This window comes from Theropithecus gelada, chromosome 3 (assembly GCF_003255815.1).
Source record: "Theropithecus gelada isolate Dixy chromosome 3, Tgel_1.0, whole genome shotgun sequence".
Taxonomy (NCBI): Eukaryota; Metazoa; Chordata; class Mammalia; order Primates; family Cercopithecidae; genus Theropithecus; species Theropithecus gelada.
Genome location: NC_037670.1, coordinates 112757101 through 112782868, shown reverse-complemented (window position 1 = coordinate 112782868; position 25768 = coordinate 112757101). Strand labels below are relative to the sequence as shown.

Below are 25768 nucleotides of genomic sequence, written 5' to 3'. Positions count from 1 at the left end.
TCTTCTTTCCTTTATGAATAATTTTATCTTAAACATAAGAAATTTATCAAACCATTGAATAATGCTCATCAACTAAGCCAAGTGCCCAATAAGTCTAGTTTTTCATTGCAAGTACCAAATATTACTATCCCACAAACCCACAATTATGGGGTCACCAGTTCTTCATCACATTTAGTGTGTGTGTTCGTTATACAAATAATAAATGCATTCATATTGTAAAGTATGCAGATAATATGTAAGAATATCTAGTAAAAGTTAAAGTTCTCACCCTGCAGAAAATCTTGATCTCTTTACTATTGATAGTTTATGTGTATCTTTTCAGCTCACTTTTGATATGCATGACAATTTGCACTTAAAATTTCAAAGAATGTTATTACTTGAATTTTACTCAGATTCTAATTATATGAAATTCAGTTCACCTGATCTGAAAGTGATATTCATATGAGAATCCCAATTTTTTTTTCAACCAGATATTTGGAAACTTTCCTATTGCTAGAAGAAATAAACACAAAAATAGAATGCTGTAAAGAGTGTCAGATGTATCCAATACAACTATTGATTTTTCAACATGAAAGCATGAAAATTCTTGTATGGCTTGTGGTATTTTTCTCACTACCTTATCAAAAATGTTCTACTGTTTTTCAAAAACAAACCTGTCCTTCCACCTACATAGCATAAGAGTTAACTGCCGTCACAATACCATAGAGAGAGTATGGATTTTGGAGTAATAATACCTGAGTGTGAGTTTCAACTTCACCCTTTAATAGCTGTGAGTCGTTAAGTAAATTATGTGTGTTCTCCACCCCTCATTTTCCTCCTCACTGAATAAGGAATAACAAAACTAACCATCTCCCTAGGATTGTTTTCAAGAACAGATAAGTTGCAGTTTTTGTTCAAGGACTTATGATCCAAAATAGACATGACAGACATTGTATCATTCAGGATTGACTAGGTTTTGTGCTTGCTTAATATAACAAACCTTTATTTCTACACCATATGTCCAAATGTAGACATGGAGGGGGTTCTGCTCATTGTTCACTCAGAGACACAGGCTGAGGCTCATCTTCACAAGGTGCTTGCTCAGTCACCTTGGGAAGGGAAAGAAATCTACCAAGATAGACACTGGCCTTTAAAGCAGCCACAAGGATGCACACATTTCATTGATCAGGACAGGTCAAATGGCTATGCCTGACTTCCAGGGAAGCTGGGTAAGACATTCCATTGAGGTAGAGAGCTGAAAATTAGTAAATAAAACTGATGACCACCACGGAAGTGTTAGCAAACGTTAGAGATAATATAAAGTAGGAAAGGATGAAAAGTCATTCTTTGTTATTTTGTTTCTTGTTTTTGTCTGTTTTGTTTTTGTTTTTAAGTCCGAGTCTCACTCTGTCACCCAGGCTGGGGTGCAGTGGCATGATCTCAGTGTCTCGGGTTCAAGCGATTCTCATGCCTCAGCTTCCTGAGTAGCTGGGACTACAGGCACGCACCACCATGCCTGGCTAATTTTTGTATTTTTAGTAGAGACAGGGTTTCACAGTGCTGGACAGGCTGATCTCAAACTCCTGACCTACAGTGATCCACCCACCTCAGCCTCCCAAAGTGCTAGGATTACAGGCGTGAGCCACCCTGCCCAGCCGATTCTTTGTTTAATCCCAGAGAGATGAAAAAAATTTCCAAGGGAAGATAACAAGTCTGGGGACACAAATGGGGGACTTGGGTGGTATCAGGCATGGAAAGGAACATAGCTTGAAAACTTCAGTAAGAAGACAAAGTCAGGGAGGGATGGCATCAAAGTGAAATAAACTGGGTCTCATACGTGTCTGACCAGAGATCAGCCCCACACTTTTAGATCTGAAGAGGGTTGCAAACTTCAGCCTAAGTTTACTCATCCTCAGTTGCCCCTATACATCATCAGATGGGGATCCCACAGAATGACCTCAAGGCCACACGACTCCACTTTCCTGTTCCATTCCTGATATGGCTTTTGGTGTCTGGTCTCACTGTAGCATGTGGTGTTACTTTTGGCCTTTCTATAGCTCCTGGTGCTTCTTTATCATGAAAGATCACTTACCAAACCAGAGTTAGCAACACCGCAGCTTCATACACCGCTGAAACAATCACAGCAAAGTTTTCTGTCCCCTCAGAACCTCTAAAGAGCACTCTATTTTCTTGGTGCTTGAAAATAAAGGGAGTGAGCCTCCTTTACTATTTACAAGGAAGACATGTCAAATGAAAAAAGTTTAAATTGCATTATACCGAGTCGAGTTTTTTTCTTAAACTTCCTTAGCTTAGTTGTAGAAAGGTTACAAGTCTGCAAGATGCTTAGGGTTCCATATATATATGAATATATATATACACATAACTTATTTTCAGAGTATTTCTTCAAACATACCACAAACTGTGTTCAGATAGGGGGTGGGATGTGTTTATGTTTGCATGTATGTGAGTACACTGAGGGAAGGTAGAATAAGGAAAGGGGAAATGAGAAGCTTCAAGAAGGGAAAATGAGGAGTTGCCTTCTTGCATTTGATCAGGTGGAGAACTGTGGTCAGAAAATGTATGTATGCTTTGATTTTAAACTCTTAGTGCCTCCTTTATTTGATGCTCAAGGGAAGCAATGGTACAAAATTAAGTGGTATAAAATTAAAGTTGTGTGGATCAGAGAACTGGAGCAATTCTGTGCAAATTACCTCGAACACCCAAGCCAGCAAGCAGATCAGCGGGAGGAGCAAAAACAGGCATGGTTGCTATGGCAACCTTATTCTGATTGAGGAATTGTGATTCATACCTGACCCCACATTTTCCTTTTCCCTTTTTAATTGGGTCCTGAAGATTTATAGTGCTACCAAACCCTCTCACAGAGAGATACCACATAACCAAAGATAGCTATCTCCTAGCAAGGAAGGCACAAGTAACTTGGGATGAACAATGTTCAGGGTAGATAAGGCTTAGCCAGGGAAATAAAAGTGAGCAAGAATCATCAGAATGCCAAGCTGCAGGCCATGTCCTGCTATACCACAGCCCTGAAATGACAAAACCAAAGTAAGACCATAGAAGACAGGTCAGTTCATGAAGAGCAGATAGAAAACCATGTGGTGTTGTTCTAACGATCGGAAAAACACTCATGGATAAAGGAACAAACCTCTGTCCAGAAAGTAGGAGTGAGAAGTACTTCTCCAACTTGCATTTCTGAGTTTCAGCTTTCTCAACTCTAGGACAGACTAAAAATATATACCTTGAAAGGTTGCTGTGAGGCCCAGAGACACAATAAATTATCTTCAACTACTCAGGTTAGTTTTCTGCAATCCCTTCTGAGAGGGAATTTATGGGGGGCCACACTAAGAATAATTGCAAGTTCTTGGCTGATGTTTTTACCTAAAAAGGGAAAATCAAAGTTCAGGGTCATTGGCAAAGCCATGAGAAGCTCTCACAATAATTTTTATTTTCACTTACTAAATAAAGTGATTATCAATGGTATTTAGTATCAGCAGTAAGAATGGGTACTGTAGAATTAATTTCCATTTATATTTAATCCTGTATTAATATTAGTACGTCACTGGTAACATTAATAGAGAAGAAAAAGAATGGAGAGTGAGGGATTGTATTTAGGAAAAAGAATTTTCTACTCAGCTCTCCAAACTCTCGGGATCATCTAAATAGGGACCCACACTGCCAACGTGTGCTTCTCCTGTTGGCTGTCACATCCATCAAATAACCTGATCTGGGTTTCTCCTCTCTTGAAGGAAATATGATGCATAGAATGAGTGAGATACTTTGTTTATTTTGGTTTTGTTTGCTTGATTATATTTTTCTCATATGGGGGAGTGTAGGAAATCATGTTAGACCATGCCGCTTATTGAAAAGGAATTTCCTTCAAGCATTTAACTTTCCTAGAAGGTATTTCCTCTGCAATACGTTCTAAAATTATGGCTAGATGGTGGAAGTGCTGCTTGATGCTTCAACATTCTGACATCATAATCCTGAGGTTCTTGACCTCGGATCTGTGGGTCTTATTAATGGAAATCAGAAGGCCTATGCACCATCTGAAATTGTATGAAAAAAATCTGCATGTAGTTAAATATATGCGGTTTTCTGCAGTAAATTATCTTGGCATTCATCTGGTTCTTAAGTTTGGCAGAGACTCAGAAGGTTAAGAATTATCACAATCTGAGTTCTTTGTGTCTGTTCTGTTCTTGGCACTAGTGTTTATCGGTGGATTGTCCACTGAGGGTTTGGTGAGAGTAGGAAAGAGGGGCAACATTAAAGAAATGTTTATTGTCGGCCGGGCGCGGTGGCTCAAGCCTGTAATCCCAGCACTTTGGGAGGCCGAGACGGGCGGATCACGAGGTCAGGAGATCGAGACCATCCTGGCTAACACGGTGAAACCCCGTCTCTACTAAAAAATACAAAAAACTAGCCGGGTGCGGTGGCGGGCGCCTGTAGTCCCAGCTACTCGGGAGGCTGAGGCAGGAGAATGGCGTGAACCCGGGAGGCGGAGCTTGCAGTGAGCCGAGATCCAGCCATTGCACTCCAGCCTGGGCGGCAGAGCGAGACTCCGTCTAAAAAAAAAAAAAAAAAGAAATGTTTATTGTCTTGGAAAAATATGTGATTATAACATTTAGAATCCATATAACTGTGTATGGCATAGCAGATTAAAGGAAGTGAATGGAAGTTGGTTTCAAATTACGTATTTATCAAATCAATTTGGAGGCATTTCTTAAGTACATAAAAGTAAATCTACATATGTTTGAAGTTCAACTACAAAGAATTTATGGTCAAGAGAGATTACAGTTATATATATAACTATATATACTATATACAGTATATACAGTAGTATATATAGTATATAGTATTATATATGTATGTATATAGTACTGATCAATGTAGCCCTCCAGTGACCATGATTGTATAGTACGTTTTGTCAGATTCGTTACCCACAGTTTTATTTGGAGGTTCTTCAAACATAAAGCTCTTCTTGCCATTAATTATTTTCTAAGCCTCTAAATATTTCTGTACTTGATTACACACACCATTAATCTGAGCAATTCTCCCCTACTATGGTTCAGTTTGTCTTATTTGAATCACCAATCTCTAGTATAGAGACAGTCCTGTCCATACCACATCCCAGAGAGCTAAAGAAGGAGTGACTTTGTTCTCCTGTGCATTTTACCAGACATACATCAGTCCCTACAAATCAACCTGGTAGAATTTCTTTTAATAAGGAAGTACTGAGAGAGACAAGATTTAACTATATCATGTAAATCCAAGCATGAGTATTTTATATCGTGTTTGGACCCAAGTACTCAATAATTGATTATGAAAATTATATAAATTCTAGCACTAAAACTCAAGAGGTTAGTAATTAAAAAACAAAAGAGCTTTTTCATTTTAGCATTTCAGGCTCAGGCTCATCATACCTGACATCTCACACAGAGCAAGTGAATCTAACAATTACAAAAAGAATAAAACTAAAACAGCTTATTGGAGCTGATTGGGCTGATTTTTTTTTCAATTTGTATACTTTGCACAATATATGTTCTATTAAATTATTCTAAAATGGGCTGTAGGGGTTTTCCCCCCAGGATAAAATGAAACAACTAAATCACCAGATTTTTTTTTTAATTCCAAATGACACCAGTGTTGCAAAGTCAGAACTTTTTAAAAAGACCTAACAGAGGGCCATGAGACACGATAGGTGCTTAGGGTGCAATTTTAATACCAACAGACTGGAAAACAAACAGCATAACGCAGACAAGACGTGACATTGTTCTTTAGCATCCATGTGAGGAGGAAATAAGATCTTTCTGGGATGTGCTTCCCAGTCACAGGTGTGGAAGAGAAATACGTTGCATTCTTGATTTACTGCACTGTGTGGGAGATTCTGGTTTGGGGCAAGGAAAGGGAGCATTTCATTGCTTCTTACAATGAAACTTCAGCTCAGTTAACTCGGCTGGTGCTTTTGTTTCAGTCTGCCACAAGTGAACAGTAAAAAAACATGAAGCATCCCTTAATCCTATGAGCCTGGGGTGTGCTGGCTCCTCTCACTGCATTCTCCAGCTCTGTTGCCAATGGAAGTGAGAGATTGACCCCAGGCCTGCAACCACTGTTCTTTGCTCTGCCACTAAACCACTGAGCTGTTGACACTTTAATTGTTTTATACCAGGAGGAAACCAGTTGTGTTGATGTGAATGTCTTATTCATCAGACATTACAGGCTTCACATTTTTAATGAGCTGACACTCCTAGTCCAATACATGCAACCACAGTGAATCAAGACAAGAGTACAGTAACGAAGTTTTCTAAATTATTGTAGTTGCTCTTTAAAAGATTTGATGGTATTTTGGAACTCCCAACGCTACAATTAGAAAGTCTGTCTGAGTTGTGTATAAATCGAACATGTGCGAGTTATAAAGGACAGCAGTGTAGTAAAGATAGGAGTTAATAATGTGTATTTTTTCCTTTGCTTTTTTCATGCATAGACAAAAATAGAGACACGAGTGAACAAAATATTTATAAAGTACCTTTAGGCATCTTTCTGATGTATGAAAATGTCCAAATTATCTCCATGGGCTATGTTTTGAAAACTGCAATACTTGGGAAGAAGCTTAGTGTCTGTGTCATCATTTGTCCAGAACATTGAACATTTCTCATGGGTGGAATAAAACATTTCAATACTAAATGTTACAAACCTGGTACATTGTGGGCAGTTGCAGCAGTCATTTGAAGAACCAGCTGCATTATCTGATTTGATGGCATCCTAAAGAAGACAATTCTTTACCCACAGACTTTACAGTGGCAGCTCAAGACTTCACGTATATGAAAACTGTATGACTGCCCTTGGGTTGGAACCTGGGACTCTCCACCCAAAGCCTCCAACACCTCCTCTCTGAATATAGAAGAAAGCCCAGACCCCTAAGCAGGGCATTTCAGGCCCTTTACTCCACCACCCTCGCCTACCTTTCACCTTTTCCTGTGTCTCTATCTGCATCTGTATCCCCACAGGCAAACATATGCCTGTCCCATTGGCCAGCCTATGCTTCCCAGAGTCCTTGCCTGTGCAAGAATGCCCTTCTTCCTCCCTTTCTAGGCATTAAATTGTTACATACCTTTCAGTTATTCCTCACTGCAGTGGCACCTCTAGGATAGCACTTATATTTTCCATGTTGACTTATAGTTAGCTGTTGTCCCAGCCACCTCCCCTTCCCAATCTTGAGCTCCTTAAAGACAACAGTGGCATCTTGGCAAATATTTAATGGTTGACTCTCCAGAAAGACAGTAGAATAGTCCTGATTGATCACGCTTGTCTATGTCCTGTCGTGTAGATACTCCCATGATGGGTGATTTCAAGAGTGGCTGTGTTTAACAACTGTCAAAATTCCTGAAAAGTTTCACATTCCAGATTCCAGAACACCACTGGAATCCATTTTTAATAGTCCATGTAGTACTCTCCTCTTTCATCCTAAACACTTTTCTTTGCTTAAAATAGATGTTAAGTAAATGTTTCCTGAATTGATTTAGGCAAGTCGATTGATGCTGTTGCTCCTTCACCACCGATCTTACAGCGGGGGTTATTTCTGGCAGTGATTCAGGCAACACTTGTACTTCTTCTCATTTCAGAGAGGTGGCCTTAGCCATCTCCGCCATGCCACACTGCACAGGCATGTGTGAATTTAAATAGATGGATTTATTCTGAATTGTGGTGAGGAACAAGTTGATGGTCTTAAGTTCAACAACCTCATTAGAGAAGAATGTGATTGACTGTGATTTCAACAAAAACCAGAGAAGAAAGCCTAAATCACAGAGTCAAGGTTGTGTCTCTTCCAAGGAGATAGGTAGAAAAACCCTGTGCAGTCTGGAGAGTTGAGAGGAGAGAAGGCTGCTGGCTCAGTTCCCATTTTATTTTCACCTTTTACTATTCTCAGTGTCTCACATTTGTAAAACTTTTGTGACTCACATTTTCAGATTGCAGTGTCAGCATACTTTTCATTTTAGTTCATGTAATATAGTGCCAAACCTTGTTACCTCTGTTTTTATAATAAACTTGGAAGTTACAACTGTGCATTTTAATCCTGTTGTTCCTGTGATGACCAGCTTGTTCCATTTTGCACCCCGCCCCCTCCCATTTTAGAACCAAAAGTCCTAAATCCTCGGCCAGGTGTGGTGGCTCACTCCTGTAATCCGAGCACTTTGGGAGGCCAAGGTGGGTGGATCACTTGAGGCCAGCCTGGCCAACATGGTGAAACCCTGTCTCTACTGGAAACACAAAAATTAGCTGGGCATGGTGGCATGTGCCTGTAGTCCCAGCTACTCTGGAGGCTAGGACAGGAGAATCATGTGAACCCAGGAGGCAGAGATTGCAGTGAGCCGAGATCATGCCACTGAACTCTGGCCTGGGCAACACAGTAAGACTCTGTCTCAAAAAAAAGTCCCAAATCCTGGAAACTTCCTCAGTTCAGACAGAGACAGCTGGTCACCCTAGTTCCTATAAAGGTTGTGAGTTCTATCATGACTGCTTAGATATTTAAATCTGCAGTATACCTCCTATCGCAGATGTTTCAGAAGACACTGAATCAGTGACTAAAAGGATTAGAACTTCTTAAAAATTTGAGTTCACAAAATCTGTTATCTTCCAAACAGAAGCTTTCTTCAAAGGTCCTATCTTTCAGGCACTTTTATTAAATGAAAGAATACATGGGAACGTACTTTGGATATGAGAAAATGCCACATGAGCACAAAATGCTGGTATTTATTTCTCATAAAGGTACACATTCCGTTAATTATGTCTTTCACAACTCATCTTGGATTCTATAGAAATATAGCAACATGCTATGGTGGGATAACTAGTATCAAAATACTTTAACCAATTATAATTTTGTGTGGAGTGTGTATTGGAGGGCTTTACATGTAGTATGCAGAGTCTTGGCTTCCATGGATGAATATTCAGTGATTTGTCCTTGGTCGAGCAGTTGTTCATTGGCACTGTTGTGAAGCAGATTCATGTTGTGAAGCAGCTACATGGGAGCTAGTTGGCAGGCGGCTTAGCGAGCTGTCCAGCACCCACCATTCCTAGCTTGGAGTTGTTGGACCCTCCTCACTGTCCGCAGACATTTCCTGGTGGAAACAATGTGCTATAGTGGTGTCCACAATGTGTCACTTCATGTCACTGTCAGGATGTGTCCTCACAAAAATAGACATTTCTGCTGTAATGTGGCATCTGTGTTCATACCTGTGTTCAGCAGAATACTACATTAAAAGTTGCAGGGCTTTTGTGGTGGGGGAAGAAATAAAGTAAAGGGTAATCCACTTCAAATATATTGAAATTGATAAGCGCTGCACTCAGAAAAGCAGTGAAAATAAAAATGCTAGTAGAGTTTACAGGTGAAATAAACTTGATGTAGGTTGCGACTGCCCAATTTTGGATGCAAGGGCAAAATGCTCAAGGATCCAGGAAGATTGTACAATAAACAGTCAATTCTAAGACAGAGCATGTTGCCAACCAAACCAAAAGGAAGCATGTGGGGTAAATAGGCAACATGTGCTGTGCAGTAGTGCAGGCCTCTTGGGCTTGCATGCACTGTATTTATGTATCTTTCTCATGGCTGCTGTTACTTGGTGACTCAAAATAACATTGGAAAGAAGTCTCCCATGAACCAATATGACTTCTGGTTCATGCTGACATCATTCTGTATTAACCAAAATTATATGTGATCTAATTTATGGTACAGAAATGCATATTTTGTTTTGCAAATTTCTGCTAAATAAGATGGTTCACAAAACAGGTTCAAAGTTGTAGGCGACTGTATGTTTGGAATTCGAAACCCTAAGCATGAAAAACTGCTTCAATACATTAGATAATAATACCAGACAAGTTTTAATTTGGAAAAAAAAATATCCACCCAAAGTGGAGTCATATCTTCTCTAAAATCTTTTAATTAAAATCAGACATGAACCCTTGTGTTTCTCTAACTATTAAATACTTGGTTTTTAGTCATTTTATGAGATTTGTGTATATGCATTTTAAGTTGAGAAAAAATGCACACGCTGCTGAATGACTTTGTATTTGGTTTGTTTAAATATAGTTTAGTAGGACTGTAATATATAAGGAGGGTTAAGGGTCAGAATCCTATTTAATTAACTTATAACCACTTGGGAGTCAGTCACTTGTAAAGGTATGCTGAGCAAATAAGGTTTCAAATAACGTGAAATCTTTGAAAAGAATATGCCACCTTTGGTGAAGGCTTTTCTATTAACCTTGTCATTAAAACTGTTTCAATGAACTACTTCAAACCTCCCAGTTTTTATTTATTTATATGATATGTTTAATCTTTTTAAAAAATGATATATGTATACAATATTATATGATTGTTTACAAAAAAAGAAAAGATTAAATGTGTCTTAGTGTATCTAAGAAGACCTAAATCAGTACTTTTCCCTATGCTTGTTTTCCCATTGACTGAGAGAGGAAGAAATCCCAGAATTGCCATTATTTTGTCCATGTGTGTCTAAAATATGACCAGTGTTTTCCATTTGCATAAATCTGATTTAATAAACAGTCACACCATTAAAATAGAACATTCTTTTCAATGAAGGCTAATTACACATCATATAATGCCTGGTCTTTAATGAGGATTTCAATAAATGTTCGTTGATAATGATGATTATTAAAATGATATGTTAAGTCTGTCTCCTCATGTGAGAAATGCTTTGTTTTGAAATGTTAGACTTACAGCTTTGCCTAAAAAATTTTTAATTAAAATCACCACTTTGGCATGAAGCTTAAAATGTGCAAAGTTGCTGCAATTAGTGCATTGTGCATCCATATGGATGTTACCAAACAGCTTTCAACTTAAAGGATTTGGGCTATTTTGAATGATAGGCCTTCTGTTAAGCTTAAAACAAAGCCCGTCTATCTCTGCATTCATTTTAATTAATATTCTCTTGCTGGTCTCAAAGATGTGTTCTCTTCTAGGGAGAAGAAGCTGATTATCGTAAATCAGAAATAAGTTACAGAAGTAGGTTTGACTAATTTTCTACTTCCTTCTGTTTCATACCATTTCCTCTGACCCCTGCCCCCTTCTCAAGAAGCCTCAATGCAGTGTCAGAGAAACTGGAAAACACTAATTTCAGATATTCTAAAAGAAAACCTGTATTTCTAGCCAAATTATAACACATTAAATTCACTCAAAGAATAAGGAAATTAAGCTGTCCCAGATTTTCTGAATTCAGTATAAAGTTTAAAATGTACCACTTTGAGTCCAGCATCCATATAAAATCTACAGTATAAAATTTGACTATGTTATATACAAATACATGTATATATAGGTATTTGATATTTTCACTTTAGAGAGATTTGTGCTTGCCTAGGTGCTTACAGCTGAACAACCTTATGTGTGGACTTAATTCTCTATAATAGGAAACGCTACTTGAAGATGAATTAGATCCAAAGATTTGTTTGTTTTTCTTGGTATTTTAAGCAAAACCAAACTCAAAGTGGCACCGTCTTGTAAGTGTGTTTTTTTCTTTTTCCGGGACATTGTTCATGTGAAACCTTATTGACATGGTACTTGGGGAAGGGAAGCTTTCTGGACTTTGTTCTCGACAAAATCAGAATAAATTCTTTAAACAGTTACGTGCTTTAGTTAAGGCCCTGGTTTTCCGACTGTTCAAACATCTCCCCTACAACCAATCTCCATATACCTTTCAGAAGGATATTTACTCCAGTGGTCACTGGGATCCTCTGACTGCCTGGGTGCCCAAGTAAGACGCATTTTGAATGCTTGTTTAAAAGGCATACAGCTAAAATGATTTTTTAAATTTTCATTAAACTCTTAAGAATAGGCTAAATGTGAAAAATTACAAAGCAAAATTGTAATTTACCAGAACATGTGGGTAGAATAATTCATCCAACATATGACTGGAAAGGCACAAAATCAGTAAGTCCACTATAGAACACCACCATGATCCTGTTTTTCTCTTTCATTCTATCATTGTGGAAACCCATTACACATCCACCAAATTTGACACAAAGATATGCTAATTTTTTCATTATTACCTGTTTTATTTATTTTTATTTCCTTTTTGAAAGCATGTAATTAATTGCATGCCTATCTTTAAATGCCTCCTTATATATCAATATTTTGGATTCTACATTTGAGAAGGAGGTTGGAATGAGTTTTGTTCTAAAGCTAATACATAAAGCTAAATTTGGTCAAATTATAATTTTTTTTTTCTTGAAGAGAACCTAAACGTGTTATAGTTTTATACTATCTTTACTGTTATGAGGTAGCTTTCTTTCTGTCAAATGTTAGTATTTTTTTTCTTCTCTGTTAGGCATATTTACAAAGAAGTCTCTTAAATAGAAATGAGCGGATTACCTCACAGCTTCACATACATCCTGGAGAATATCCTGTTCACAATTTAGGCGATGAAAGGAAAACCTACAGTTGTTTTAATTTGGAACCAAAATAATCACTTCTCTCCAGTGAGGCTTAGAGGGGGAAAAAATGTTCCAGAGTTGTCTTGTAGAAAAAAGAGTACTTTGAGGAAGGGCAATACAGCAGAAAAAATAAAAATAATAAAACACAGTCAAACAAACGCAGAACCTTAGAGTGCATAAATAGGCCAGTGAAACGCAGACCACCTGATCACATTGAAGCACCCTGAGCGGGGGTCCTCAGCAATGTTGTCCCTCCGGCGTGTAAACTGCATGCATGTGTGTAGGGGTGTGTGTGTGTATGTACACACAGAGATTTAACAGGGAGCACAGAGGGAATTAGAAAGAGCCTGGCTCGTTTTTAATTTGGGTCTGTTTGCTTGCATTTAGCACTTAAGGGCTTCTACATTCAGTTCGCTCAAAAGAGTGATGAAGCACTCCTTGCTTATGCCTCAAATCAGAAATGCATGAAGTGCAGCTGCAGAGATAATACATTTTCCCCAAAGGCTTTGGCTGAGCAAATTAGGTGTCAATGGGGTGCCTGCGCAGGCAGTACTCTCTCTAATTAGTCTCTTGAGCCTAGTTGGTGGCGGGTATGAGATGATCTAATCAATTGGTGTGTGTCTGATGGCTCGTGTAAAAATCCTACCAGGCAGACTCTCTCCCACAGGTCACCCACCTGCACAGCGGGACTGCTCATTTTCATTTTTCATCTCCTCCATCACATGATGCTGACAGTTGGTTTTAAGAAAATTGAATCCAAAAAATATCTAGTTCATAGGGCACATGGGTCAGAACAAAGTTGCATTATGGGTACCAGCGATCCAATTAATTAATATTTATAGCCAAGAAGCTCTATGTAGATATTTCTGAATAAGGATTTTATCAATCAAATCCAATTTCTTGTTTAAAACATTCATTTCTAGAGAGAAAGAACATTGTAAAAGCTGAAAGCAAGATAAAAATGGCATCCATTAATCTTATGATTTATATACCTGTGAGTGGCTATGCACATAGTTGAGCTTATAATTCATATTCACTGTTAATTTGTATTGCGCGTGCAACATATTTTAATAATAAAGGTAAGGGAAAGGTTTACATTGATATATTTTGCTTCCCTGTGATTCCCTCTCTCCTTCCACCTAAATCCCCACTCATCAAGTGCATGATTGCATTTAGATTTTCTTAAAAATTTTCCAGCAAAAACTGACCTACCTTATATGTACTCATTGAAAATTGAAGCTGATGCTGCCCAAGGAGGGAGAAGGGACATTCCATGCTGCTGGCTGACAGCACCAGGCAGGGTAGCTGGTACAATTTGGGCCATTCGGAGTCATCTCACAGAGATGTGAAAGAGTCTGCCTCTCATTGGCACCTCCCTTCTAAATGTCTAAGCCCAAACCTAAGTAATGGGCTTATCATAATCACTGTGTTCACTGTTTATCGTCCAGTTGCTATTATTACATATTATCCTTTATTATGCAATTCTGTTTATGCCCTAGGTTAGGTACGTGTGATTCTCTTAGAGATTACACTCGAAGAATCAGGACAAGGCAAGAACAAGCATCATCGATGTCTAAAAAACATCTTAAGCCAACAGGATAGTAAATATGCCATTGACTGTGGTGACAACATAGTTTATTGTTACATGAAGTTAGATGTACTAGAAATCAAATCATTCCTTTCAAATATAATGTCATGGAGTTAAAAAAAAAAAAAAAAAAAGTAAGTTTTGCCTACAGGAAGGTGTTAATCCTACCAACCATCCTCAGGCTGGTGGTGTATCTGTGGATGGCCTGCTCTGTGTGCAGTACTGTGCTATTTCACAGGCATCACATTTGCCTTCAGTGAATGTGCCATAAGGAACTCTACATATAAGAACATATTTCACCCCCAAGTTTTCTGATTCTACAGTTTCCCCTTTATTCATTCAGCAACTGTATATTGAGTGCCTGAGCCAGGCCTGGGCTGTGCTCTGGGGACACAGCAGTCAACAAAATCAAGCTTAAGAACATACTGATACCACCTGTCCCCTGACTTGCTCTTTCATAGGAAGTGTCTTCACACTTCAGGAGGGACTAAATGAAGTCTCTGGTTCAGGCGGTCATTGTGGGTACCAGGTCTCTATTCTGTTGATTAAAGTGGTTAAAGAGGGGAGAGCCAGGAAAGACTACATCATTTGGATATAGTTGTAGGAACTCCATGCCTGGGCAAGCAGATACCAGGACAGACCTAAAGCTCCCATTTAGCTGGGGTGGGCAGGCTTCCAAGAAGAGCTGGAATCTCAACTGCTGTTTAAAGTACATGGAAGAAAAAGGACAATTTTGTCATCTGCTTAATAAAAATATCAAGGCTGATAGTGGGGTTGAGGATTGGCTGAGGATGCCTGTGGATAAATGTGCTTGAAATACTGTGAGGATGAGTGCTCTCTCTTCTTCATATCATGGTCCTCAAGAAAGATGCCAGTGCCTAGATCAGAATGCATAGTTACATGGAGCAGCATGTAGAGCACGTTATTTCATTTCCCTGAAAGAACAAGGGTAGGCTGGGGACAAAGGAGGTTGTTCCCATGTAATTATTTTTGCTAGGGTGGTGAGTTCTTTAAGAAGAGGCTTGATAGAGGCATATCTGCACAATCAAGCAAGGATGAGGAGTGGTCAAGTGAGCCTCATGGAGAACTACCTATAGGCAGCAAGGATTTGAGATAATAACTGTTGGGATATAGAGGTAGCAAAGGTCCTATGTGTGGTATCCATCTACCCCCAGGCCTCTCCTAGAAACTTAAGAAAGGGCTTTTGTTTACATTTGGCTCAGTCACTGAGAACAGAACTCTCAAGAATAGATGGTTACCCCTACCTCATACCATTTACAAAACTTCACTCAAAATGGACCAAAGATCTAAATGCAAGGGCTAAAACTATAAGACTCTTAGAAGAAAACATAGGGGTAAATCTTCAAAACCTTGGATTTCACAATGGATTTTTAGATATAACACCAGAAGTATAAGCAACAAAGGAAAAAAAAGGATAAATTGGACTTTGCCAAAATTAAAAACTTTTGTACATCAAAGGACACAGTTAACAGAGTGAAAAGGCAACCTATGGACTCAAAGAAAAATCATACTATAAGGGATTAATATCCATAATTTATAAAGAACTCCTACAACTCAGCAACAAAAATACAACCCAATTTAAAAATGAGCAAAGGACTTGAATAGATATTTCTCCAAAAAAGATATTGATATTGCCAACAACCACATGAAAGGGTCCCCAACAGCCTGGCCATGGTGGCTCATGCCTGTAATCCCAGCACTTTGGGAGGCCAAGGCAGGTAGATGGCTTGAGCCCAGGAGTTCAGGACCAGCCTGGACAACATGGTGAACCCCTGTCTCTACAAATACAAAAAATTAGCCAGGCATGGTCATGTGTGCCTGTAGTCCCAGCTACTTGGGAGGCTATGATAGGAGGATCAGCTGAGCCCAGGAAAGTCAAGGCTGCAGTGAGCTAGGATTACATCACTGCACTCTAGCTTGGGTGACAGAGCAAGACTCTGTCAAAAAAAAAAAAAAAAAAAAAAGTGCCCAACATCATCGATCATTAGGGAAATGCAAGTGCAAATCAGTTGATACCCACTAGGATGGCTATAATTTTTTTAAAACAAACAAATGTTTTGGCGAAATTGGAACCCTTGTACATTCCTGATGGGAATGTGAAATGGTACAGTCATGATGGAAAACTGTTTGGTATTTCCTCAAAAAGTTAAACATAAAATTTCCATATGACTTACCAATTCCACTCCTAGATATATACCCAAAAGAATGGAAAACAGTGTTTAAACAAATACTTGTACATGACTATTCAGAGCACCACTATTCACTGTTAGCCAAAAGTTGAAACAACACAAATGTACATCAACCAATGAATGGATAAACCAACTGTAGTATATTCATACAACAGAATATTATTCAACCCTAAAAAACAATGAAGTACTGATTCATGCTACAACATGGATGAACTTCAAAAACATTATGCTAAGTGAAAAAAGCTAGACAAAGTGGGTAACATGTTGCGTGATTCCATTTGTGTAAAATGTTGAGAATAGGTAAATCCATAGAGACAGAAACATTAGTATTAATAGTTGTCAGGGACTGGGACAAGGAGAGAATGGGGAGTGACTGCTTAAAGGATATAGGATCTCCTTTGGGGGTGATGAAAATGTTTTGGAACTAAATAGAGATGATAATTGCACAACATTGTGAATGTACTAAATGCCACTAAATTATATTCTTTTAAATGGTTAGTTTTGTTTTATGTAAATTTTGCTTCAATTTTAAAAAATAATGGAAAGTTAATATGCCAGAAACTCATCATAGTAAGTGGGGAAAATGAGCAGATGGTGGGGATGATGCTATTTCTTTTTTTCTTTCGAGAGGGAGTCTTGCTCTATTGCCCAGGCTGGGGTACATGGCACAATATCAGCTCACTGCAACCTCCACCTTCTGGGTTCAAGCGATTCTCCTGCCTCAGCCTCCCGAGTAGCTGGGACTACAGGTGCACACCACCACTCCTGGCTAATTTTTGTATTTTTAGTAGAGATGGGGTTTCACCATGTTGGCCAGGATGGTCTCGATCTCCTGACGTCGTGATCCGTCCATCTCGGTCTCCCAAAGTGCTGGGATTACAGGTGTGAGCCACCGTGCCCGGCCACTATTCCAATGGTTCCTGAGCGTAAGAGTGGAATTTCTGCTCTCTGGACAAGGTATTGCTAGGTTGCTGCTATGCAGGGGTGATGTCCTTGATGCCACAGCCTGTGTGGGCAGCAGCAGGACAGGTGCACTGTGAAGTCTCAAAAAAAAAGGACAAAACCTTTGGGATCAGGCACCATCCAGGGTTCCCCCTGCATCTGGGAAGATGACTCTATGGCCCTGTAGCTGGGGACACGAAGGCCTCACCAGGCCTTAGTGACCAGCAGCTTCTAAACTTAGCTAAGGAACTGGTTCTGGGACTCAGTGCAGCTAATGAACCTTTCCCTCAGCTATGCGCCTTGAACCTGGGAGTGTTCCCACCTATCCTGGCAAGGCATTCTTTTCCCATCCTGGAGACTCAATGTAAATGCTTACGGGCCAAAAAGAAGTATGGAAAGAGGCAGAGTGAAGCTTCCCTCTTTCACCCACAAGTTGTTATTGTTTTGAGCAGGCATTATTGGAAACATGCAGTCCTATACAGGATGTTGGGAAGAGGCTGCCAATTCAGGTCACACTGGCCAATTTTCTTTCTGCTGAAACTGAAATAATGATAATAGGCAACCAAGGAATTATATACAGCTGAATTATTTTAAAAGCATGTATGTGATCCATTTTTCTATTTCATGTTCATAAAAATGAACATAGTGATGTGTCCTTTTAATGGTCTGTATGATGCTACAGGCACTTAATTAAGACCAGTATTATTACTAATGATTTAGGGAAGGAAATTTGCTGAATTTCTTTTTCTCTAAATAATCTAAGGGGAAGATAGACCAATTCAATTGGTGGAGTTAAGTGATTTTAAGAGAGGAAAGTGTAGTCAGAACATTTGTTCATCATACTAGAAGGATTTTTTTGGTTAAGGAAACTATTCTGCTTCATATTTATGTGTTTGGAGTGGCTGTAGGGAACATCAGTGGGCTCACTTTGGACTGACCAATTTTGATGTCTCATGTAATTTAGGAAAAATGAATGGTGTCGATTTTTTATATAACAATTTTCTATTTTCCTCCTTCCAGGATTAAGTTGTCATCATTCTGGGAAGAAAAAAAAAAAACATTAATGAGGAGGCCAATAATATGAAGGGAATCATGGATCAGTTTTCTTTCGCTCCCTGTGGTGGATTTCACTTACAAGAAAATTGAAGCTGGCAAGACCCTGTTTTCTCTGCAATTTATTTAAAACCTTGCACGCATTTGGATACCTTGTGATTTCCAAGAACTATGTGAAGATTAAGCTTTGCTTACTGATACATGGCATGTATTCTTTTCAGTCTTTTGTGTTTGATTTTGTTTGATTTCCCTCTGCAGCGCAGTGTCTCTGTAAAGGTTTTTATGCTTTCACCAGCCATGTCTTAAATACATTAAGACAACACATTTGGTGTTCACACTTCTTCAGTAATGTCTGTACTTGAAAGCCACAGAGTGGCATAAAACAACGTGTATTTTCTTTGAGAGCAGTGCACATTTTGCAACCACTAGGAGGGAAATTTTCTGCTAAAGCAAACCCCTGTTCTCTGACTTGACAACTTGGCCCCTGACTATGAGGCCCCACCTGTTGCTTACCTTTTGAGGTAATTTTGCAAATGTGGTTTTTTTACTTGGAAATAACTGCACATTTATATATAGGATATTGGACTCTGCTTAGCATTCGCAAGCCACATAGCATGACTGTTTTTTGAATAGGTTGGAATTGAAAAAACAGTTATCAAATGTTAAGAACAAAGACAGGGATAAATTGCTTACATTTCAACCTCTGGAGATTGAGGTAACTTTTTGTGTCTGGGTCTTGTCAACATCTTATTTTTTCCATCCATTCTGTTACACTTTGTATTTTCTAACTGTAGAAAAGAGTGAAGAACAGAATGTTTTAAATCTGGTGCAAAAGAACTATATCTGTTGGATGAGTCTTGAAAGCAATCTTGGCCTGTTAAGGCTTACAAAGTAAATTACAAAGTGATCCAGTTCAAAGTTTGCTCAGTTACAACAAAGCACCTTTAAAAAGAAAGTACATTTTAAAAAAACATTCCAAGCCAGTTGGAAGGCATCACTGGGTTCCTTACTTTAAGACATCTCCTGGAATAACTGTTCAAATGCAGGTTTTAGAAACAATGCAGGAATCTTGCTTTAAAGATGGAAAAGTGAATGGCTCAGCTTCCCTTACTCAAGGAGTTGAGGGACCTTGGAGGATGAAGGCGAGTATGTGACACTGGGGAAAAGTGGACCAGGCATGTCTTTTGCTTTGATCTGGAGGGAGGGCTGCCTGTTGCAGGCCGGCTCCTGGTGGGGCAGGCCTCGCTGCAGAATGCCCAGTAGTACTGCGGCCAAGGGGGCAGTTAGGAGACTTCATCTAAAGCATGAAACTTGGATTCTCTGTACACAAATTCCTATGGAAATACCTTCGTGTACACTGTCTTACATTTTCCTATTAGTCAGAAAGAAGGAGAGAATGAGTGAGTTCTTGAAATGTGTCCCACTGTTTTAGGATCAAGACTAGGAATTAGGATCCAGGTTGACAAGGACTTTTTCTGAGAGTTGGGTGAGGGTAAAGCTTTTGTATAATCAAGCTCAATACACCAAGGAAACTGGACCCAGAATTCCTAAACTTTAAAATGGTACTGTCTCCGGAGTGGAGTATGGGTGGTTATGTCATAGTCATAGTTCATCCTACCCAGATGTAGCATTCATTGTAAACTTTTAAGTGCTAAGCAAGGAATTATTTACTGATTGGTTTTAAAGACAGCAGAAAATACCCAAGTGAAGAATGTCTACTGTTTGCTACCTAGAAATCTTTTCCGTTCCTCTTTCATACATTCCAACCCACTGGAAGTCTTTAGAGGTATTTAGATTTAAAATATACTTAAATTAGGATTTCTTAAAGAAAATATAGGGAGAAAACTTTACATGCTGTTAAAAATGACCTTTCCTGTGATTTGTTTTGAATCATTCATTTGGAGAAGACATGACTTTTGTATTTCACTAAGTTTAAAGCAAGAGCAACTGATGATTAAATGTTGCTTTTTAATAAGGTTTTTAACTTGAAAATATTTAATGTTGAAAGACTTCAATTAGGGCTATTAGAGTTATATGTCCCTGTCACAGGCAACTTCTTCGAAGAAGTGAAATATAACACTACTCAGTGGAGGGAGAAATCTGTTTTGTTACAGAGACATACCCCTCAGAAGGTCGGGTTGGGGTGTGTGTGTGTGTGTGTGTGTGTGTCTCCCCCGTCTCTCTCTCTCTTTCTCCCTCCTCTCCTCTGTCTCTTTCTCCCCCAAATCCCTCTCGCTCCCTCCCTCCCTCTCTCCTTCCCCTATTTGCAATCATATTCTCCCTCTGCTTATTTTCTCTTCTGCCCTCTTTGTGGACAGTCATGAAAATCAATTCAGACTGTGTTCATTAGCAGATTTATTGTTCTATTGAGAAAGTGCTGGAATGTTTTGTGAGATTATTTTTGTATGAAGGAATAGCTTGAACTCAAACAGATGGTAAGAGTAGTACAAACACCTTTAGCACATCACTGCACGCACAGTATTCTGAAAGGAGATTTGACACTTAATTCTCATTTTCTTAAAAGAACAGTTTTGTTGACTTAAAAATATAAGATACATAGGACGTGAAAAAAAAAATGTTTGCAGTGCTCAGCAAAAAAGAGGGTACATAAAGCAGGGTGGCTGTCCATCCACTGATGCTGGGGTGAGAAGCCATTTCTACCTCCCAAGAGTGATTAGAAAGTTTCCAGGAGCACCTCCAGGCTTGCAAAGAAAGTGAGGCCTCTTGGTATACTTTCGTCAGTGTGTATATGACAGCCAGTATAATCAATACCCTAGGTTATGTGTCTATATAAGATACTCATCTGTGAATATTATTGGTTTTGTAATCTTTGTTACATAAGAGGATGTTTAGGCTGTATATACCGGGGTAGATTACTGCCTGCCCCCTATACATAGGAATATGCTGCATAATTGCGCATAACTTCCATCTCCCTTACTGGCTTGTAGGCAGAGGAAACTGTATATGTTACTGCCTTGTAATTTTCTCATACACCAAAAACACACAAAAAAAATCAATAAAATAAGCAATCTTCTATTCTCATTCCTTTTCCCACAGCAGCATATTTTAGAGGCACATACAAAACCTACATTCTCTAGTTGGGAGTGGATTTTTTAAATTTTCCTTTTATCTTTTATTATTTTTTGTATGATGCACTGAGATGTGTACTTTCTAACAGGGGATTGGTACCCAAGAAACGTGGTAGCATTATTCAGAAAACTATTATACTTTCAAATGACACATAGTAAGGAGAATGGAATAATACATGTTGCATATTTGTTGCCAGTTGTAATTTGTCTGTATTATGAAAGATGTAATGGTTTGTCAGCTGTCACTGTTGTTTTCTTGTAACATGATATGGAATAAAGTATAGCAGAATCTCAGTACACGTTCTAGGTACATCTTCTTGGTGAATGCCTAGTAAGAGCATATACCATATCAAAGAAACATTGATTTAAAAACCTCTTGAACACAACCACTCTTACACAGTGAAATAAGAGAACAAATACACAATACGTGGGAAGGAATAAGTTAGGTGGAGTGGTCCAGGAGTCTGTTAAACCGTCCTCTTTCCTTGATTTGCTGTGCCAAATTTATGTAAAGGAGTAGAGGCCATGTGAAACAGATCCACGAGCTGCAGGATCTTCACAGTTCCCCCGGCCTCTTCCTGATGTTCACACATGTCACATGTTCTGCGCATCTCAGATGCATCTGGAGCCTTTCTGGTTTTGTTTAATGGCAGCCCTATTTATCTTTTATTGCCTCCTTCTCTATTTTTTGCACATATTCAAAGATGGGGTGAGTAGGTTACCCTCCACTGAATACAAATCAAAGCTTCAGTGTACTGGGGTTCTGCCAGAAGCCTGACTATTCTTTCTGAACTGAGCTTTCTTCCCTGAGCACCACGTAGGGGGCATCTGCACCTGAAACTGCAGGGCATTCTTGGGATCCCACGTTTGGATTGACAGTGCCAACCTGAGAGGCCAGTCCCTTTTCCATCATCACCTTTTCCTTCCTGTCAGATATGTCATAACCCCAAACAGGCTCTCGTGATTTGATAAATTGCTAATAATTTCATGCCAGGTATTTAGTGACTTAAAAGTGTTCACAGGCCAGGCGCAGTGGCTCACACCTATAATTCCAGCACTTTGGGAGGCTGAGATGGGTGGATCATCTGAGGCCAGGAGTACGAGACCAGCCTGGCCAACAAGGCAAAACCCCATCTCTACTAAAAATACAAAAATTAGCCAGGCATGGTGGTGGGCGCCTGTAATGCAGCTACTCAGGAGGCAGAGGCAAGAGACCCGCTGGAACCCGGGAGGCGGAGGCTTCAGTGAGCCGAGATAGTACCACTGCACTCCAGCCTGGGCAACAGAGAGACTCTGTCTAAAAAAGAAAAAATGTGTTCACAAGTTTCCGTTCCATGTTAAGAGGACCTGCAGGACTCCCAGCTTTCTTCTGGGCAGACCCTTACCCACCAGGACCAGCTACCTGATGTTTTCCTTCCCTTGCTCTTCTCCTGTAACCTCTGTGATTTCAGTTTGTAAACCCTTCGCACAAAACCAAACATAGGTGTCCTCAGCCGATGCATATTTCTCTCCAGAAAGCTCATGAGAGTGACCGCATCTTCATCCCCCAAGTGCTTTTTCTGTTTCTCCTGAAGCAGTAAATTGTCTATGCACAGGCAAATGCATTTCCAGACAGTTGCTGCCGCCACTACTGGATTCTGGAACGGGAGAGTGCATGGAGGTAGACTTCATAGTAGCCAAAGTAGAGATAATAGGCACATTTCTTAGTTAAACGGGAGCCATAAGTTACCCTTGAAACTGATTAGAATTAATAGAAGTGTGAAAATAGTAACTTGTTCCAGGGAGTTGTTTCAAGGGAGCAAAATGTATGGCACTGCTTCACCTCCTAAGAGCTACAGTAGCCTGTAGGCCCATTGTTGAGGTCACTCCCAGCAGCCTTGCGGCAAGCTCACATTTTAGAGATGTAATCACATCAGCTCTTAATAGAAGAAAGAAGGGGATGGAGGAGGCCAAAGAAACAACTTTGAGAAATATTTTTAACTTTTTTAATGTGGCAGTAGAAATGTCAAGCGTCAACTCAGTTCCATAATTGCCCAGTGTTCCTGTCTTTCAGTGGGGCCTATTCCAACTCTGCCAGGTTGGAGGATGTGATGTGTGCTCACTGAGGCAAGCAGTTCGAGTCAGGAGGGCGGCACTCCTATAGTCGCTGTTGGCCTCCAGAGTAAAGAGAAACCAGAGGGGAAGGTGTTGGAGCAACCTTGTGCCACTGGGTTAACACGTACAGTTGCTGAATAATGGCGGGCATTGTAAATCTCTGCAATGAGAACCCCACAGTGGCCCAGCAGCCTGCTGCTACCAGTGGGTGGTGGCGTTATGGGCATTAGCTTTGAGAAGCTTATGTAGCAGAGGGGGCTAGGATAAAGGACACAAATCAGGGAAAAACTGACAAGATTAAAAAAAAATCCAAGGCCTCGTATTTACTGTTCATCCCCCATGCTCTCGGTGTGCTATATTGTCTGCGTTGAGTCATGCTGAGAGAGAGCCAGGCACAATAATAGCTCAGAGCAGCCTTGCAGCCCCGGAGCCATCCTCTGCCAATGGTGCTGACTGTGCTAGTGGAGAATGGGATTCTGATAGAGCTGTCTTTTTTCTCCTTCCCTGCGAGACCACCAATAATTATGGAGGGCATGCTGCACAGATGGCGTAAGGGTTCCCCGTTGGGGTGTATCCTGAGAAGTGACCCAGCAGGGGTCCCTGCAAAGGTATGTGCTACATAGCCCAAGGTGTGCCTGCCTGCGAGATGCAGACAATGCCAGGCAAGTCCAGGGATACATGTTTGAAACAATGGTTCAAGGGTTTAGAGAGGTTAAAATGGAACTTAGCTTATAAATCATACTACAGTGAGAAACAATTAGTCTTTTGCCCCCTCTCCATCTTCAACCAGATCTCATCACTGGGTACCTTTCTTCCTCAAAAAAGGCTGTAATCCACTAAGATTCACTGGGGAAAGCAGGCCAGTCCTGCAACCACCTTGCTTAACATTTGGGAAATTCAGACCTTCATGTATTCATTCCCTTAGCCCAGTGGTTCTTAGCCCTGACTCTTGTTTGAATCACCAGGAAGTTTAAAAATAACACCCCCACCCCAGACCATTCAAGAAATATTAGGGGTGGGGGTCTGCTTGGAGAAATCAACAGGTGATTCTATTGTGCAGCCAGCGTGAGAACTGCTAGACTCTTCCTTTCCTCCTGCCTGTCTGCTACTCTAGGGTGAGGGTCCGGAAACTGTTTCTATAAGGGCCAGATAGTGAATACTCTAGACTTTCCAGGCCTCACAGTCTCTTTCCCAGCTACTCACTTTGCTGCTGTAGTGTAAAAACAGCCATGCACAATACATATGTGTACTGTATTCCAGTACAGCAATTTGTGGACACTGAAATTTAGGTTTCATATAATTTTTACATGCCACAAAATTTTGCTTTTGATTTTTAAGAATGATTTTAAAATTAAAAAACTATTCTAAGCTCACATACCTCATAAAAAATGCAGTGGGCAGTAATTTGCCTGGGGGCTATAGTTTGCTTACCTTGGTTTAGAATACAGCCCTAGTAAAGCGGTAGACAAGAACCACTCCTAACATTTGCAGGACCCAGGGTAAAAGCAAAAATGAAGGCCCATATACCATATATCTAAATATTTAAAGATATACATCCAACTAACAAAAAACTAAACCTATTCTATTCTCTTACTTTGAAATATGTCTTTATAATGAACTTGAAGGCCAGATTCACGGTTAGATTCTTGGACTCCTCAAAGTTCCTCACCAAAATATGACAGTACAGAGGGAACCAGTTCAGCTTGAGACTGACCCACTTCTTTTCACTTCCCATCCCCAGCTCCATCCACGATGTAAGGGGCCGCAGGTGCATGTGTGTGGACATCCCAGCCCGCACATCCCCATTATCCATAACTTCAGCAAGCAGCTCCTCCTTGGCCAGCCCTTGGGGATGAGGTACATGCCCTCAGGAGAGTGGTCTCAGGGAAGACTCCATTTGCAGAGAGTATTCCAGGGTCATGGACATCTGGAGTATGTGGAGAAGTGGGGGAGATAAGTTCCTGTTGGGCATGGCACTATGGCTTCCTCATTCTGTGGAGAAGGGCTATGTCTACAGAAGGCTGTTTGATCATAGAAACCAAAATGGGGGCCCCTCTTGCCTGGGTCTAAGTGCACTACTGGTGAGTGGTAGGAGTCTAAGAAATAGCTCCAGTGAGTTTTCAGGTCCCTTGTGTGTTTCTTTGGCTTGGTCTACTCTGAACTCATTAAAACAAGCCTCATCATAATGCGAGGCACAACCAAGGCAAGGGAACACAGATTTTTTCAGAACATCTCTTAAAATTAAAGGATCTGGCCTCCTGCCAGTCATGTACTGGGAGCAGGTGCTACCAGTTCACAAAACCAGTTCTAAAATACTTAGGAATTTTGTAAGGCAGTCCTTAAATCATTGACAGTTT

General features: G+C 39.9%; 1 protein-coding gene across 4 annotated transcripts in view; it reads left to right on the top strand.

Annotated features, from left to right (window-relative positions):
• CDK14 (cyclin dependent kinase 14) overlaps positions 1-21614 on the top strand; it is a 591864-nt gene extending 570250 nt beyond the window's left edge. For all 4 annotated transcript variants that reach the window (XM_025378501.1, XM_025378504.1, XM_025378502.1 and 1 more), the window contains one exon: positions 18196-21614. The gene's annotated coding sequence lies outside the window, so the exon portion shown is untranslated. The remainder of the gene's footprint in view (positions 1-18195) is intronic.
• Positions 21615-25768: the final 4154 nt, after the last annotated feature.